This window comes from Octodon degus, unplaced genomic scaffold, assembly GCF_000260255.1.
Source record: "Octodon degus isolate 3935 unplaced genomic scaffold, OctDeg1.0 scaffold00152, whole genome shotgun sequence".
Taxonomy (NCBI): Eukaryota; Metazoa; Chordata; class Mammalia; order Rodentia; family Octodontidae; genus Octodon; species Octodon degus.
In genome coordinates this window covers 5,193,616-5,204,174 of record NW_004524728.1, presented here as the reverse complement: position 1 = coordinate 5,204,174, position 10,559 = coordinate 5,193,616, and the positions used below count along the sequence as shown (strand labels likewise).

Genomic DNA, 10,559 nt, shown 5'->3' with positions numbered 1-10,559 from the left:
CCGAGAAGAGCCGCCGCCGCCGCCGCCTGGGCCTCTCCCCGTGCACTCACAGCAGTTGGCTGCCGCCCTCGGCGAGTGATTGTTCCAGCCGCCGCCGCTGCAGCCGGTCGCGGAGAAACCAAAAAGAGGACCTCGCGCTCGAGAGTCAGCGGCAGGGGCCGACTCCTCCGCCTGCACGCTCCTCTTCCCCCTCTCGCGCTCCGCTTCTCGGGTCCACAATGGCGGACAGGCTGCCCGGTCTCACTTCCGCTCTAAGCCTCCCTGACCTTCCGCTCTCCGCTCTGACGTACGCGATCACCGCCCTCTTCCTCCCTCTCCCTCCCCCATCCTCCCGCCAGCGGTTTAGGCTCCGCCCCCTCGCGGCGCGGGGCCGCGCGAGGCCCGGGAGCGGCTGCCCGGCGCATGCGCGGCACAGGGCGCGCCCGCGCGCCCTAGCGGGCCACCCCCCGGAGGCTGCTTGTGGGCAGACGGTCGTGGCGGCACCGAGGCGGCCGGACCCGCCCGGGAAGACTACAGTGGAGGCGGCCCGAGCAGGACTCAGTCGCACTGCGGGCAGGAAGAGGGCTGCGCAGGGGGGGATCTGCAGAGCCCTGCCGAAGTCCGAGGAGGCGTGGCCGGAGGCCGGGAGGACTGGGGGCGGTGCCTCCGGCGCGGAAGCCAGCGACGGCGGCGGGGGCAGAATTGCGGGCTGTCCCCGCGCGTCACGTGCGTGGAGAAGGCCGCCGGGTGGGAGCTGGCGCACGGAGGCGTGGAAAAGCCAATCGGAGCGTGGACCGCCCCAGAAGATTAACGCAGCCTTAATGTCGCTGCCAGCCTGCGGGCCTGTGTTTTGTTTCCTTCCTCATGTTTGTGTTTGGGGTATTTTGTTTGGCGCGTGCGTAAAAATTGTTTTGTTTTCGACGAAGTCTCTGTAGTCCAAGCTGGCCTTGAACTCGCCATCCTCTTGCCTCAACCGATTAGGATTACAGGTGGGCCCCACCATACACAGACGTTTTATTTTTGTGCATAATGAATAAGGTTACCTTAGGAAAGGCAGTAATTGCTGGCAATTTCTTGGTCCTAAAAGAAGTTAAAAGACCAATAGAAATTGGTGATGAGACTTTTTTACATACTTGCAAAAATCAAGGGAAACCCATTTGCAACATTTTAAGGTTTTGTTGCAATGTCTTATAGACGTTGTCTATGATCAATATAAGGAAATAATTAAGTACCAAGTCTTTAGGATACCAAAAAACTGTGATTTAGCAAGTGTGAAATTGCTGAACCATAGAACTAATCTTACAGATTACAGTGCTTCAATCTTTTAGAGGTACTGACTCAGAGAACTGAAACTTAACATTGGTCTCTTTTCAAATAAATCATCAGAAAAACCTTCCTAACTCTTAAACTGGAAACTCAATCCAGCTTCTTTACACTGAGCCCTATCTCCAGCCTTTCCCCCCCCCTTTTAATTTTGAGATGATGTCTTAATTTCTCTGGATTGAACTCTTAATTTGAATGTCTCTTGCCTCAGCTTCCCAACAAGCTAGAAAAACGAGCATGTGCCATCATGCCTTGTAGGAGGCATTTGAAAGGTCTGGTCATCTAGCTTCCTGTGCTCTTCCATTCTTTGCTGCAGGTCCCAAACTGAGTACCCATGTATTGCGCAAAACCCTCGTTAACCCTTTAATTAATGTAGTTGCTCCAGTTCCAATTATCTTGCACTCTCACATAGACATTTTTAAGGAAATTACTGGTGTAGCTTTGAGCTGAGAAATTGAGAGGTAACATACAAGAAGCATATGAAAATATGCCAACTTGTCTTTGATCCTTATTTATCTTAGGGGCATGTTTTACAATCTAACCACTTTGAACTCTAGCTGAGCGACAGCTTATAATCTTGGGAAGGTCATTGAACCTAAACCTTAGCTTCCTCAAAAGTATGTAAGGTTTCATATGTACAAATCATGGAACAGAGTAAGTTTCTGCAGTTTGTGGCTAGGTGCAGCTATTTCCTGCATAGTGGTCCCAGAATGATAGTAATAGCTTACATTTATTGAGTGCATTAACTATCAGACACTGTAAAACGCATTTAAATACAACTTCTTAATGAGTTCGAGTTATTATAAAACTGACAAACGAAGTTAAACCCACATAACAGCTAATTAATCATTGTGAGAACAAGGATTTGGACACAGGTGGTTTGGCTGCGGGCCATGTATGTAGCCACTGTGCAATACTCTGCTTAATGACATAGTGTTCTAAAGAGCCTCTATTCTCTCTCTCCCTGCACCTCAACAAACTCCCTCTTTCCTTATGGCCTTTGTTCCAATCCAAACAGTGAAGCCTGAGGTTGCTGAATGAAGTGCTAACTACCCTCAGGTATAAACACTTTAATATTTTTTTTTGTTTTTGCATATGCTATGCAATTACTCTGCCACTGAGCTATAGCACCAGTCCCTAACAATGTTTTGAAGTACATTTAGAAACTACATAAAGCTAGCTCCAAGGCCTGCAAGAAATCTGTAGATGGTATTTGTGAAAGTGCTGCTCTAGAATCAAAGTAATAGATAAAATCATGCTCTCCTACAAGGATATGAGTGTATCAGCCTTGTAATCAACAGAGTGTAGTGCAAAGCTTGACAAAATGAACAAGCTGGATTTAGGCCTCCATTTGCCACTGTCCCCAGATGCCCTCTCAGCCCTGTTTCTTTTATTAAGTAAATTCCATTCTGTGCAACTTCTGGATGAGTACTTGTATCAATTTAGGTTCCAAGTGGCATCAAGTCCTAAATAGCAGGAATTTTAACATGGAGCCTGTTTTTCTCTCATACAAAAGCAGATTGGAAATAATCCAGGATTTGTGTTGCTATAGTGTCAAATAGCCAGGCCAATTTGGCCTGCCACACCTGCAATGTTCCAATCACTGCAATGAAAAATTTTGTGGAAGAGAAAGTTTATTCACAATGTAGTCAATTGTGTGGAAATGCAAGTCTCAATAGGCTTTCCTCACATCAATGTTTAGAGAAACTAATGGAACAGAGAAGCAGGGAGTTTAAATCACGGGATAAGGTGATTGAAAGTAAGAAAAAGTGAAATCATCAGTGGTCTACACACGCATGACTTAGCTTCCTGGCTTTTCACAGAACATTCAGAAAATGGACTGAATTTTTGGTGTTCTGATGTAACAGGCTGCCTCTCAGACATTTGCACAGAGCCCAGTAGAGGGCCCAGGGCAGGCATGTTGCTGTGTACCTGTCATCCCAGCACTTGGGTAGACTGAAGCAGGAGAACTGAAACTTTGAGCCCATTATGGGCTATTTATTGAGACTCTGTCCCAAAATTTAAAGAAATTAAATACAGTAAGGGTGTGTGTGTCAGTTTCAAAGACTTAAAGTATGCCTCAGTTACTCTTCTCTTATTTCTGGGACAAGTACCTGACACACAAAAGGAAGGAAAGAAAGGTTTATTTAGCTCACAGTTAGTGGAGGTTTTCAGCCGTTGGCTCCAAGGCACAGGGGCACATGGCAGCATACAGCAGCCAGTGGTGGCAGCAAAGAGCAAAGGGAGTGCTACCTGCAAGGATGGCAACAAGAGCGAGCCTATCTCCCTTAAATTGCCTTCAGGCTTTCTGCCCAGGCCCGGTGCAGTACTCATACCCGTAATCCCAGTGGATCATGGGTTAATCACAAAGTCTAGAAGTCCACCCCATGGCTGCATGAGGCTTTGGGGGAACAACTAGACACAAACCATCACAGTATTTACATACTCATAAAAGACAATTTAGGCAACTGCAGTAGTCGCTCCATATTTTGTAGTTCAACTTTTGCAGACTCACTGTTTTGTATGTTTTTAAAACATACTACTTAAATTATCACAGATTTTTCACTATATCACTGGATTTTGCAGTACCATACAGTGTATGTGCTATTAAAATTACGTAGGTTTACGAGTTTAGAAAATGGCTAAGAACATTGGAAATGTTTTTAAAGTATGGGAAAGGTTTATAAGAATGGGAAGAGCTTATAAAACCTGTGTGTGTGTGTGTTGTGTGTGTATATTTAAATATAACATCGCTACTTTGCAGATTTTCACTTATCATGGGGGTGACTGTAACATAACCTCTGTGATAAGAGAGGGGCTGCTGTAGAAGTATATTGCTTATTTATGTGACCTCTACAGTTATAAAAAGCAGTATCTAAAAAAAGTTGTAGCACCTGCTTAGGCAGATGCAGTGCCCAGGGGTTCGATCCCTATCCTGCCATCCTGGCTCCGCCCCCCCAGGGCACACTGAGCTGACAAATGAGACTGGGTGTGGTGGTGTGTGCCTGTAATCCCAGCACTTGGGAGGCTGAAAAACAGGAAGGGTCACTACAAGTCTGATCTGTGTAATGAGACTCTGTAGACCCTGTACTAAATACATTTAAAAATACGGGGGTTGGGGGGAGGTGCGTAGGGAGATAGCTCAGTAGAATAAGCGCCTGCCTGGCAAGCACAGGGTCTCAAGTTCTATCCCCAATACCACAAAATAAATGAATAAAAATTGTAAAGCTGAAAGGCTTCTCCAGGTTTGTGTCACTTTCGTGTATCGCCTGCTGATGTACCATTTTCATGACATTTCCTGTCATGACATCATCCTTGGCCCAGTATAGTTTCACTTCGCCATCATAATCACCCATCATCAGAAAGCATTGGGGGGGCCTATATTTCTTTCTTTCTTGTCCTCTTCCTTGTTTTATTGTTTTTTGAGTCTCACTACAGAGTTCAGTCCAGAACTGCGTAGCCCAGGCCCACCTCAAATTCATGGCAACCCTGCCTCAGCCTCAGGAATGGGGTTACAGGCATGCAACACGATACCCAGAAGTGCATTTTTTTCTCTTAATGTTATGTAGAAATTATATTTCCTGTGTTTATTTACTTCCCAATAACCAAAATAGTTTTCTAAAAGTAGAAGAAATCTGGAAAATGCATTCTGAGTGACCATGTATTCTGCTAAAAGATCAAGGAAGAGAGAAAGAACAGTAACAGCTAACTAGTAGTAACTCCTTAGATAATTAGTAACAAACTGTTCACAATAATTTCCCAAATTCACTTTATTAGCTAGCAGTATTTGAACTCATCTTTGAAATTTGCCAATGATGGTTTAAATCATTCTTATGTTTCTTGGAGGAAAATTAAATAAAAAGGCAATAAAAAAGCATCAAATAGCCTTATGTTTCTTTTAAGCCATGTTTTTTCAAAGTACTTTCTTGGGACTAACAGTAGCAGCTCCTAAGAAGTTATTACAAATATAGATTTGCTGGACACAGGCCATATTTGCTAAAGTAGAAACTTTAGAGTTAGAGCCAACATGTATTTTTTAAAAACTTTTTTTGAAGTAATTTTAGGTTTGCAGAAGTATTGCAAAAAGCACTTTCTTTATATCCTTAGCTAGGCTTCTCTAAAGTTCACATCTTACACAATTGTGGTACAGTGATCAAAACAAGGAAGTTATTGGTACAATAGCTGCAGATTATTCATATTTTCATACTTTTCCAACTCATGTGCATTTCAATGCCATGTCTTAACCTCTAATTTCTGACAGTTGTTTTGGTCTTTCCTTGTCTTTTATAATATTAAATAAAATTTATAAGAGGACATTGTTTTAGTCCATACTCTTGCCTAAGACCCCAGTAGTTCAGACAAAAAATAAAAATGGGATCAGTCATGACAAGTTCCACATCACCAGCTAAAATTAAAAAGCATGTTTGATCTTTCCAGAAATCAGAATTAGATATAAGCCAAATTTCTTAGTCTAGTTTCACTTGAGATGAATATTAAAAAGGTAGCTTGAAATAACCCAATGTTAATGGCTTTATTTTGTAATGGTTCTCAGATGCCATTTACTTCAAGTTTTGCACTATTCATGATGGGGAGTGCAAGACAGCGATTGTTTTCACCAGACACATGTTCCTCCCTGTTCTGTAGTGAATAGTCCAAGCTTCCAAGAGCAGAAAAATTCTTTCCTTCCCTTGAGGAACCCCATTCCTGAGCTGGCATTTCAGAAGAATGAGCACAAAGGATAAGGCAAGCCAGCGAGGGGAGACAGGGAAGTTTTCTTTTTAATTCTTCTCATGCAAACTGGAACAAAACATGTAGGAGTCTGTCCTGGACAGGACACCCAATTGAGACCAAACTACCTCCCCAGGGAGACTGATTTCCTAACACTCCCCGGGCAGTGTGCCTGTAGCTGTGGAAGCCTGAGCACTCATGGCTGCCAAACAGCAGATGCAGCCTTCCTCCTCACTGACACTCAGTTGTTGCTGTGTTTGCTTGGTCATAAAGGAGCACACTGTGTGTGTGTGTGTGTGTGTGTGTGTGTGTGTGTGTGTGTGTGTGGCAGAAAAGGCCAGAGAGAGAAGTGAATCAGATATGCTTTGGGGGCTTGATGTACGTGATAACGGGATTAGTCATGGTGCACTGTAGGATCACAGGACCTGAGTCATCCCATTAGTTCTTCTCTAGGCACTATCTATGCAGGACAACTTCAGGGCAAATTCTACCCTGTTTTTAAGGTACGCCACCTACATTCAGTTTTGCCCAGTTTTTCCCAATTTTCATCCTCCTCAGATGCTTTTGCTCTCCACAGGCAGGGGATCTGTTGCTCTATTGCAGCAGGTAGCCCACAGCTCTGACCACAAATGACACAGAAAACATGACACAGAGAGCAAAGGTATGCACCACACAATGCAAACAGGTCACATGACATCTGTTGCTGGGGCCACTTTCCTCATCTAGCTTTTAATCTCTACCTGCTAGCCTGGCCTCTGGCCAATGGGACATAATGTCTTATTTTTCGGTTGCTGTCTCCCTGTCCTCTCCCTACACTCTGTGCCAACGCCTAACAGGAAGGCATTAGGGAAGTAGAGGAACCAAGATTGACCATGACCTAGTGATTGTTGAGCTGTGTAACAGGTCCTTGGGGATTGATTATATTTGTACTATTCTCTACATATCTATTAGAAATTTTCTGCAATCCTTTTTTTCAAGAAATCACATAAAACAGGCAAATGCAGAGTTGATTCTTTTTATGCACAACAGTTATCTATAAAGTCACCTCAAGCACTCAGATATCATAGAATGCTTGCTCCCAGGAGAAACACTGGGTACTTTCCTCTGGGTCTCTATAATACTTTCATCACCAGATGTAAACTTACTGTATTAGTGTTTTTGCTTAAAAACACCTTATACAGTATAAATTGTTGACCTACTAATGTATGAGACTTAGTCCACTCTCTAGGGTACACATCATACCTCTTGCCTAGGTACAGCAGGCTTTTGCACTGTGCTTAGGAGCCATTTTAAACAATCAGATCACCTACACAAAGCATAAAGATGTGAAAAACATGACAGTGAATAGATCACAAAAGGAAGTTCACACTGAGCATGGTGATATACACCTGCAATCCCAGCATTCTGGGAAGCTGAGATACAAGGATCATAAATTCTAGCCCAGCCTGGGCAACTTAGCAAGACCCTACCTCAAAAAAGGATATGTAATCCCTGAGTTCAGTCTCCTATAGGGAAGGGAGAGGAAGAGGAAGGGAGGGAGGCAAGTGGTGGGGGGGGGCAGGGAAGGGCAGGAAAACAAAGAAAACTTAAGAGTATAAGGCTAAAGCAAGGAGGCAGAATGTTGCCTGGTAGCTGGGCACTCACAGTTCCTCCAGTAATGGAAATGTGTTTGCCATTCTGCACATGCATATGCTTATGTTCCGGAAGCGTTGGTTTGGGAGTTACAAATAAATTTTAAGCAGAAATATTTACAAATATACTATGTCAGCAAATAATGAAACAAGGCTATATTTAGTTTGGCAGGCATAAGGACTGACATAAGTAGTAACTAAATCTTTTTATGGTGCACACAGTGATACTAAGTAATTTTTAAATATTTTTATTCTTACTGACATCATAATTGGATACAGAGTAACATCCAGTGCATGTATGCAATGTATAATAACCACATTAGGGTAACTGGCATATCTATCACCTCAGACAAATCATTTCTTTGGAAATATTCAAAATTCTCTCTGCTAGCCATTTTTACAACATCAATTAACTGTTAACCAACTATAGTTATCCTACTGTGCTGTGCAATATAGAATTTATTTCTGCGATCCAATATACCCTAGTGCCTAGTGACCATTCTCTCTGCAATAATTCTCTCCTAAGGATACTGAATTGTTAAGTCAAAGTTTATATGCATATAATAATTCCCTGAGTTAAATATATTAGAAAGCGATATGCTGATTAAACAAATATATCTTTTGTAGCTGATTAAAGTCATAGTCAGACTGGAGATTTAGCTCAGTGGCACAAGCACCTGCCTGGCAAGTGCAAGGTCCTGAGTCTGATTCCTGGTACCAAAAAAGGAAAAGTGATGCTTGGGTTGTAGAAAGTTGTACTTAACTTCTTAGGCTGTGAAAAATGATCAGACTTAAATCTCTTGAAATTAAACTCTTTATTAATAATAAGTATACCATAAGCTCATAAATAACATGTTATTGGAGCTGGCAAGATAGCTCAGTGGTCCAAAGCACCTGCTTAGGCAAGCTGAGGTAAGCACAGGGACTGTGGTTAAATCCTGGTGCCACATGCTGTGTTAGCCCCGCCCCTAGGGCGGGCTGAGCCGGCCAGAAAAAAATAAATAAAAATACCATGTGATTAAATAAGATTTGTGTTTTCCTGAATTTGACATAAACATCAAATAGAGTATTTTAAGAAATATTTTTAAATAAGAACATTGAGACAGCCATTGCAGTACATTGAGCTCCACTGAGAGAGCACCAGGGCAAGTGAGAGCCAGACAGGCACTGGGTCACTCTGTACCTTGCTGAGGAAAACAAGTAAACATGGGCAAAGGAGATCCTAAGAAGCCGAGAGGCAAAATGTCATCACATGCATTCTTTGTGCAAACTTGCCGAGGAGCACAAGAAGCAGCACCCAGATGCTTCCGTTAACTTCTCAGAGTTTTCTAAGAAGTGCTCAGAGAGGTGGGAGACCATGTCTGCTAAAGAAAAAGGAAAATTTGAAGATATGGCAGAGGTGGACAGGGCTCGTTATGAAAGAGAAATGAAAACTTATATTCCTCCTAAAGGAGAAACAAAACAGAAGTTCAAGGATCCCAATGCGCCCAAGAGGCCTTCTTTGGCTTTCTTCTTGTTCTGTTCTGAGTATTGCCCAAAAATCAAAGGAGAACATCCTGGCCTCTCCATTGGTGATGGTGCAAAGAAACCTGGAGAAATGTGGAATAGTACTGCAGCAGATGACAAGCAGCCATAGGAGAAGAAGGCTGCTAAGTGGGAGGAAAAGTATGAAAAGGACATCGCTGCCTACCAGGGTAAAGGAAAACCTGATGGAGCAAAAAAAGGGGAGTCATCAAGCAAGAAAAAAGCAAAATAAAGAAGAGGAGGAGGATGAGGAAGATGAGCATGAAGAGGAAGAAGAAGAAGAGGATGAGGAGGATGAAGAAGAGGATGATGATGAATAAGTTGGTTCTAGCGCAGTTTTTTTTTTCTTGTCTATAAAGCATTTAACCCCCCTGTACACAACTCACTCCTTTTGAGGAAAAAAAAATTGACATGTAAGGCTGTGTAAGATTTGTTTTTAAACTATAGTGTCTTTTTTTTTTTTTTTTGTACAGTTAACACACTACTGAGTGTGTCTTTAGATAGCCCTGTCCTGGTGGTATTTCCAATAGCCACTAACCTTGCCTGGTACAGTATGGGGGTTGGAAATTGGCGTGGAAATTGAAAGCAGGTTCTTGTTGGTGCACAGCACAAATTAGTTGTATATGGGGACGATAGTGTTTCATCTTCTGTTGTCTCTGATGCAGCTTATACAAAATAATTGTTATTCTGTTAACTGAATACCACTCTGTAATTGCAAAAAAAAAAAAAAAAAAGTTGCAACTGTTTTGTTGACATTCTGAATGCTTCTATGTAAATACAATTTTTTTATTAAAAAAAAGAATGTTGAAAAATTCCAGTTTTGTTTTTCAAAAGTGATTTTTAAAAATTGGACATTTTATCCAGGCCTGGTGGCACAGACCTGTAATCCCAGCACATGGGAGGCTGAGGCACGAGGATGGTGAGAGCTCAAGGCCAGCCTGGGCCACATAGTGAGACCCTGTCTCAAAACAAACAATATGTAAATAAAAAAAAATTGGAAACTTGAAATGCAAGATACTTTTATTTCTCTTAAATCGGAATAAACATAAACAGTGAAGTTAGATTTAGATTGTAAGCATACAAATAGAACATGCTAAAGAGATGTGGGAAGAGATAACAAAGAAGTAAGATAATGCTATGTACATGTGCCAGTTCCCTATGGGATATGTAATCATTTACTACAAACATGTACCTATAAAAATAAAATTACAAGAAAAAGGCCATATTTATACATGCCCTTTAAAAAGAATGAGAAAAATTAACTGGATATGACGATACGTGCCAGTAAGCCTAACAGGAGGAGTGCAACTTTGAGACAGTCTGAAATATAGGTAGGCCTGTCTGAAAGTGAGATAGAGGAAGGAAGGAAGGAAG

General features: G+C 42.3%; 1 protein-coding gene across 1 annotated transcript in view; it reads right to left on the bottom strand.

Annotated features, from left to right (window-relative positions):
• Positions 1–227, bottom strand: part of Ythdf3 (YTH N6-methyladenosine RNA binding protein 3) — a 30,831-nt gene extending 30,604 nt beyond the window's left edge. The window contains exon 1 of the mRNA XM_004642362.2: positions 51–227. The gene's annotated coding sequence lies outside the window, so the exon portion shown is untranslated. The remainder of the gene's footprint in view (positions 1–50) is intronic.
• Positions 228–10,559: the final 10,332 nt, after the last annotated feature.